General features: G+C 36.2%; 1 protein-coding gene across 1 annotated transcript in view; it reads left to right on the top strand.

Annotated features, from left to right (window-relative positions):
* Nucleotides 1–25: 25 nt before the first annotated feature.
* The window catches only part of KBTBD2 (kelch repeat and BTB domain containing 2), a 19,594-nt gene continuing 12,145 nt past the window's right edge, over nt 26–7,474 (top strand). The window contains exon 1 of the mRNA XM_006912051.3: nt 26–266. The gene's annotated coding sequence lies outside the window, so the exon portion shown is untranslated. The remainder of the gene's footprint in view (nt 267–7,474) is intronic.

The raw sequence follows: 7,474 nt of genomic DNA, 5'->3' as shown, positions 1-7,474 counted from the left end.
TCCCCCGGCGCCTCCTCGGCCGCGAGTCCCCCGGGCGGCGCCCGGGCCCGGACTGACGCCCGCCCTTGCCAAAATAGAGCCGTCTCCCTCAAGGGCTGGCGACGTGTTCGCGACATGGTGGGCCGGCGGAGGGCCTGCCCTGCCTGCAGTTTCTCTTTCTTGGCACATCTGAAGTAACCGGGAGATGTCTGGATGAACAGAGGTCCCATTGTGACCTAATGATTTTAAAAAGAAAGCAGAAGCTGCCCTTTGAAACGGAAAATTGTGTACGTGTTTACTTTAGACTGCGAAATCGTTAACTTGTTTGAACTCGACCACCTTCTCTCGCTTTATGAATTGAGAACTCGTGGAGTACAAGGATTTCCCTTAGTTTGATGTGGAGCAATTATTTTGAATTCATGTATTTTTTTTCCCCTGGTTTAGCAATCTTAAGATTTTTTTTTAATAGCTACCTCAAAAGGAAAGGTATATACACTCTACAGACTACAGATCTCTAGAGTTATCTGCTTCGAGTGAAACTAGAAAGAATTTAAAATGTAAAACTAACTTTTTAGAGGGCACGTTTGTGTGAAATATCTGTCTTTCATATCAGCGCTATAAAAACGTAGGGCGCAGGACTGATCACGTGTTGTTTATATACGAATCTGTACGTCTGGCTCACTGAGCATTCAGGCATTCGGAAACAAAACCCTATATCGGCAGTGTGGTCTGAGCGACCGAAGTTATACTTTCTTCTGAGGCAGCTAATTAACAGGGGGGGCCCTCTCCCCCCCTCCCCTCCCCCCGCAGTTGTGAATTTTTGCCTGAATTTGAGCAGCGTGGATTTCAAATCTCTTGCAGTGTGACTTAGTTAACCTTTAGTAAGGACTGTACCCTGACTTTTTTTTAAAGGAACTTTTCCTCTGACCTAAAGTAAATTGGAAAGTAAAACCAGTCCCTTGTTTTCTAGTCTTGATAATGTGGAATTTTGCTATTCTTTCCATTTGGCTACTGACAATATTAAGCTTGCTTCTTCACTTTGATCTTTTGTTGGCCTAGTGCTTACTGAAGGCCTTTTAGATCGGGCCCTGAAATCCTCAAGAGGTTGTTGTCAGTAAACTCCACAGGACTATGGCATTTCTGAGAAGGCTTTATAGTCCACACTTTCCCACATAGTGTTATTTTCTCTACACACAGTTTTGTAGGAAGGGTTTTAAGTGATAGAGCTCTTCTTTTTGCTCTCCTAAGAAGCGTTACCATAAAATGTTAACATTATTCACAGGGCCTGTAAGGAGATGGGAAGGAATACAGGTGTCACAGTACTTAAAAGTCTACACTTCTCCATAGATTTTCTTTTTCCTGGTTAATGGAAATGAGGTATTTTTATAAGATCCAAACATTAAACATTGTGTTTAAGGTGGGTAATAAACTTGAAACTTGAATGCAGCTTTAAAAACTAAAGTATACCTTGGTTTTCCCAAAGATTTCACACGTTTATTTAGAAAAGTTTTCTTCCTGCCCTCTTAAGACCAGGAAAAATGATCGATCCTGTTATAAAGTGTATGAATGAAAACGTCAGAGTTCTTAATATATCTCGTTTTCAGTTTTGTGGAGTTTGAATAGAGCAACTAATATTTAAATAACTCAGAATATTAAGATAACAAGTTGACTTGAAGTAACTTTTTAAGTATATGAAGGTTACTCCTGGTTCCTTTGCCAGGATTTTGCAGTTTCTGGATGTGGGAAGAAGGGAATTATTGTAGGAGCTTTGGAAAAATATAATTATTTAATAAGAGACGCCTTAAAACTTTCCCTTTCTGTGTTCCACTCCCATACCTCTGACAAGTGGTGACATGTTGCTTCATGGTAGGCAGGGGATGTTAAGTATTCCTCAGTTTACCTTAAATTTTTTTTTATAGAAACAAACTTCAGTAGTCATGATCATGGTTAAGTGGTTATGCCTTTAATGATCTCATGAGTATGTTTGACTATCTGGGAAATACTTTCTTATGCTTTTGTGATTGAAAAATCATTGACTTGTTGGAAAATGAAATCCCAGTGAAAAAGTTAGGGTTGATTTTGCTTTAGTCAATATTTAGCCAGCTTTCTTTAGTCACTGCAGAGCTAGAGGAAGAAAAGTGATATCCAAAATAAAAGGACGTACTACACACAACATTATTCTATCACAAATGGCGTCTCTCTTATGTTCCTGTTTAATTTTTTCAAAGTGAGATAACTTATTAGTCATAATGTAGTACAGAAGGTTATACTTGTGACCTGAATTTACTTAGGGTACTGAGCATAATTGATAGAGCCATGTAGTTTTTTTCAGTGTGGTTAGAAAGGAGGAATACAGGGAGATAGACCTAAGCTCTGAATTTGATTAGAGTAGGGGATGCTATACTGAAGTTGATCAAACTTCAAAAGGCAAAGTTTTTTAATTGATGTTTGTCACAACTCAAAAAAATTCTGTTTTTGTAGTGGTTGACAATCAGAAGACCAAGCCTTCCAAACATTTTCAACTGTTTGGGTTGTTTTGATAACTTGAAAGCAAACTGTTTCTGGCACCAATATTTTGTTCTCGAGGAGAAACCTATCTCCTCATTGCAATGAAGAAAAGCTTGTGTTGTGGCTGGTGCCCTCCTGGCATCAGCCTTCTCAAGATTAGTCTGTTGAACTCGTTTTATGATTTGTACCATCAAGATGCTCCCTAAATCCTTGAATGAATTTTTCTTATCTAAAATAATACCATTTCCCCAAGGTGAAAAGAGAACTGTGTTTAAGTGTTGAGACCTCGTAATTGGGGCCCTAGACCTGGTACAGGTTTGGAGATTCGGGAATTAGGAAAGTGCTGCAAAAAGCTTGACCAGTGAACACATTGATAAAAATAATTGCAAATATTTGTGTGTACTAGTGCTATGTGTCAGGCACTGTTCCAGGCTGTTTATAAAACTCATTTAATCCTAATCCATTGAGAAGAGTTCTGTTTTTCTCTCCCATTTTACAGATAAGCATACTACAGCACAAAGGAAATAACTTTAAAAAGGTCACGCAACTAATAAGTTGCAGAATTGGGTTTTCAACCCAAGTAATTTGGCTCCACAGTTCATGCTCTTAAGTTTTTGGCAATACTGACATTCAGAAAGCCTTGGATCCTTTCTAACAAAAGTTTTTGATTTTCTGTATTGACGTTTGACGCACTAGAAGATGCAGCACCACCTATGTCCGTAATATACAACTCGGAAGTGCTTCATACAAATGATGACCTGTAGCCCACTGCCCTTCCTCTCTATCACTGTTTTATCCCTACTCTCTAAGTTCTGTGCAGTCCTTGTTTGCAACCGTCTCATCTTTTTATCCTTCCTTCATTTAATATACACAGCTCAGTTGATTGCTGATCAGGCTCATTTATACGTTCAATGTTTAATTCTTTATTCCTTGATCCTCTTGGTCTTGCCTAGTTCACATTGGAAAAGTTGGCTTTGTTCCATTTGTTTCTGTAGCTCTCAGTGGAAGGGCACCACAAATGACACACTTGTGGGAATGAAAACTAGGTTTCAAAATGAAATTAGAAACCTTCCTTCCCCATATAAAAACCACTACTATCAACCTATGAAACGTTTGAAAGTATTTGGAATTTTTTTTAAATTTCACCATTTCAAAGGCTTTCTCTAATCTTGATTCCTATTCCTTTAATATCAACATGTAGAATCTACAAAATGAATATAAAGTTTATCATTACTATTCTTTATGCGTATTATAGTCATACTTGTAAATTTTCTTTGCAGATACACTTTTGGGCATTTTTGGCTTTTACAGCTGAAGACTTATAAGAAAGTAAAGTGACGATTTCAGACAACCAACCTAAATGTGTGAAGTACAAGTAATTTGAAAGTTGGATTTTTCTACATTTCTGATCTTGTGGAGAAAATGAAAAATCAGACTAGCTCCATGAAGACTTACTTTATAGTCTCATTGATTATTTAAGGGAGTTAAATAACACCTATTCCTGTTGGGAATAATGTTCCTTAGGTGTTTCAGGTTTTTAAATAGAACTATATATATTACTATGGATTGCTGAGTGATTTAATCCTAATGATCAATTAATAGTTTATTTTGAAACTATTTTGTGTGATGGAATTCACTCAGTAGAACTTTAGAGGTTTGAATATTCTAGACAAAATGTATTAGAACCCAAATTTTTCCTTTTTCTTTTTTTTCTCACAATCTCAATTAACATACATTTCCTGCATTTACAGGAAGCCCTTAGATTTAAAAATAAGTTGGTCTTTGTCCTCTATTTATATAAAGTTAGTGGGTAGAGAGTAGGAAGGATTTCATCCTGTGTATAGCATTCCAACCTTATTCATTGCTGTTTTTCTCTGCCATCAAGCAAATCAATCAAAAACATTAAACTGAGCCCCATACTTAGAAAAAGAAATAAGAATACCCATGGTTTTTATGTCAAATACATTGTACTTTATTAGATTCTGAATTTTATTGTATTGTGTTTATATGACTCCCATTAATTGTTGTTGGCATTTTTCACTGTGGAATATGTTCTAATGACCTGCTTTACAATATAAGACTTTCTAATTAATCTTGAAGTGCTTGGTACCAGGAATTGTGGCATGTAACAGTGAAACAGTGATTTCCCAATCTCCAATTCGTTGAACAAATCCGTGTATTCACTAAATTGCCTTATACAAGCATTGTCTTGTATACATCTATTTTTCGAATATATGTAGATACTGTCTACGGCCATGCCACCCTGAACAAGCCGGATCCAGTCTGATCTCGGAAGCTAAGCAGGGTCGGATCTAGTTAGTACTTGGATGGGAGGCCACCTAGAAGGTGCTGTAGGGTAAAAAATAAAAAAAATAAGGGATCATAAGCTGACAAGGTCCTTGCAATCTTTGAGGTCAACCAAGGGTTGCCTTGCCTAAAAAAATATATATACACACGTAGATATACATACCTGTTATATTGTTGACGAAATAAAAGGTAATTTAAGTTACTGACTATAATAGTTTTTTCTCATTGTAAGCATTTTTCAACAGTATCTTAAGAATGCTCCCCCCCCCCGCTTTAACCTTTAGCGTAGGGTACTTAACAGTAGATAAAAAGTATTTCATGAGCCCACTGAACCTGCAGTGGGTAGAGAAAGCAGTTGTATGATTAGGTAAGAGATGTTAAAATATTTCAGTTGAAAATAAATGTGGAATATATACAGGTTAGATTAGATATTATATTTAGGCTTTTAAGGTTTGTGCTTTTTCCTTGTTTTTGTGATCTAAAGGAAGACATTTTTTCAGGAAAAATAACTTGAATTATGCATATTAGTCACTGACTCAATATTTGATCAAGAAGCAGCCTGAAACAGAGATTGGTATATGTGGCCTGAAGCCTGTTACTGTAAATAAAGTTTTATTGGAACACAATCATGTCCATTCATTTACATACTGTCTTTGCTGCTTGTGGGCATGACAACAGAGTTAAGTATTTGGGACAGAGACTTTATGGTTTACAAAGTCATGCTTTGTCTTCGTGATGAGGAAAGAGAGTAGTACGCCTTTTGAAAGTATTTTTTTTAGATTAGATAATCATTGCATATGTTAATAAATTCAGAAGGTCTTCGATAAGTTTTTCTTTCCTCTGCAGTGTGAACTACTGTTAGTCGGGGCAAGTGCCAACTACCTCCTTTGTTCATTTTATTTGCACTACAGTTTTTCTTATGGTGAAGAATAACATTTATTGTATATCAAAAGTTCGAAAAAGATCAACACAGCTAGATATCAAGAAAAATGTTCCTTTTCTTTTTTTGAAAAATGTTTCTTATACCCAACTTGCTTCACTCATTTGCTCACCTCTTTTGGCTACTGAGTGTGTCTAGTTTGGTTTAAAACACTCTGTTTTTAAATCATAGTCATGGTTTTGGCTGTAGTCTCCACTAAGAATAAATGTACTTGGTGTTTTGGAGCTCTGGTGGTTGGCAACTCAGTCTGAGTACTTAAGAGTACAGTGACCAACACTTAGTGAATACTCAATAAACATTTGTTGAGTTAGATTTAAGTAGCCATTAATTTGTAGTAGAGAAGTTAACTTGATACTTGAAAATTACTGAGTTAAGGATGCTAACTTTTACAGATAACAGGATGTATTTAGAACAAATTTTAGATACATGACAATATATTAAAAGGAAAATTTGTAAAATGTGTCAAATCATTGGTAATTAAGTAACAGTACGAACTTTGTGAAATGTTTCAGAGTATTTAGGATATTGATTTCAAATTTTGTTTTTAGGAGAGAAGGAATCTTGTAGAAAATGTTACAGGCATTTGAAGGCTTTTGGTTGATCATCATAAGCTTTGCAACTTTTCACATTTTTAGTTAATAAATTTTGAAGGCCGTGTTTCCAGAGAAGGAACATTTGAATTGTACTAGACACAGATCTGTTTAAATTATTAAGTTTATTTGCTTAATATGATATCTGAATGACCTAACTTTTTATGCTTATTTTAATGTTAAGATATCCTAAATAAAAGTTATCAGGAAGAACTTGTACCCTACATTACAGAGGAAGAGGATGGGAAATAAAGATGTGTAAATCAGTGGTAATGAGGATTACATAAAGTTGGCTCACTGTAATTTTCTAAAGGCAGGCTTCAGTTGTTTTAACAGTTTCATGCATGTGATTTGAAAAATCAAATCTAGTAAAACCCAGACATAAATTAAGTGGGGCCCAAAAAAGTCACTGCAAAAAATCAGATCATAGTATGAGGTTAAAGGAATTAGCAGAGTGAACCTGTACAGCTAGCCTGCAAGGAATTCTGGGGTCTAGGTGTGTGATCTAGATCTCTCCCGGCCCTGGCCACCAGTTCTTTCACCTGGTTTAAATATGGATGGGGACGATTTGGGGCCCTGTAGCTGGGACAGGTTAGGACTTTCAGTTTATTAATGCATGCATTTCTGTAAGATAAATTTCTAGAAGTAGAATTGATAGATTGACTGATTAAACATTTACAGTGCCAGATATGCCCTCTATAATGTCACTTGCAATTCTGAAATTCAGAAAGCTCTTAAAATCAAGTTGTTAATAAAACTGCCTGCACAACCTGACCTGAAGTAACATGAGGCTATATGTAGTATTTTCACAGTTCTTATTTTCTGCAATAAAGATAGTAATATGTTTAAGGAGTGCTGCCCGAGACTCTTTGCGAGAGTCTTGTAATACATGATATATGTGCCATATTACCTCTATAAAATGTGAAAAATTCAAAATTCCAGAACATGTCTAGCTCCAGGAGTTTTGAATAAGGCCTCGTAGTTGTGTATCAACTTACACTCCAGTATAAGAATGTTCGTATCCCCACGCGCTCACTAACGCTGGGCCTTGCTGCATTATTAATATGTGAAAATGGCCAGTGATATTAGGTATTATTAACCTTAGAGGTAGTAGATCTTAAATTTATAGTGTAACTTTGATCTGGAAGAG

Source organism: Pteropus alecto, unplaced genomic scaffold, assembly GCF_000325575.1.
Source record: "Pteropus alecto unplaced genomic scaffold, ASM32557v1 scaffold21, whole genome shotgun sequence".
In the NCBI taxonomy this organism is placed as follows: Eukaryota; Metazoa; Chordata; class Mammalia; order Chiroptera; family Pteropodidae; genus Pteropus; species Pteropus alecto.
The sequence above is the reverse complement of the archived record's forward strand: the minus strand, read 5'-3'. Positions and strand labels throughout refer to the sequence as shown.